The 542-nt window shown below is 42.3% G+C and overlaps 1 non-coding gene across 1 annotated transcript; it reads left to right on the top strand.

The window, feature by feature from the left end:
* Nucleotides 1-244: 244 nt before the first annotated feature.
* Trnaq-uug (transfer RNA glutamine (anticodon UUG)) lies at nt 245-316 on the top strand. Its single transcript has one exon. It is a non-coding gene; the product is annotated as a tRNA-Gln (tRNA).
* The last annotated feature ends 226 nt before the right edge of the window (nt 317-542 follow it).

Genomic DNA, 542 nt, shown 5'->3' with positions numbered 1-542 from the left:
TACTTGATTTATCGACTCCGAAAGGATGAAAGGCAAATTCGATTTCAGCGGAATTTGAGCTCAGAACATGGAGACGGGCAGAATACTGCTAAGCATTTTGCCCGGCTTGTGACGATTCTGCCAGTTCGCCGACTGTGTCTGAAACCTATCAGATCTCAGCTAGATAGATTCTTAGCTCTACTTGCGGAACATGACATTAAAAGAATTACTAAGAAGATGTACAATTTTGTACATTAGTAGGACGGGTCTTATGGTGTAATGGTTAGCACTCTGGACTTTGAATCCAGCGATCTGAGTTCAAATCTCGGTAAGACCTTTAATCTTTATAGGCGCAGGAGTGGCTATGTGGTAAGTAGCTTGCTTACCAACAACATGGTTCCGGGTTCAGTCCCACTGCGTGGCACCTTGGGCAAAGTGTCTTCTACTATAGCCTCGGGCTGACCAAAGCCTTGTGAGTGGATTTGGTAGACGGAAACTGAAAGAAGCCCGTCGTATATATGTATGTATATATATATATATATATATATATATATATATGCGTG

This window comes from Octopus bimaculoides, chromosome 11 (assembly GCF_001194135.2).
Source record: "Octopus bimaculoides isolate UCB-OBI-ISO-001 chromosome 11, ASM119413v2, whole genome shotgun sequence".
NCBI lineage: Eukaryota > Metazoa > Mollusca > Cephalopoda > Octopoda > Octopodidae > Octopus > Octopus bimaculoides.
This window is presented reverse-complemented; position numbering and strand designations above follow the sequence as displayed.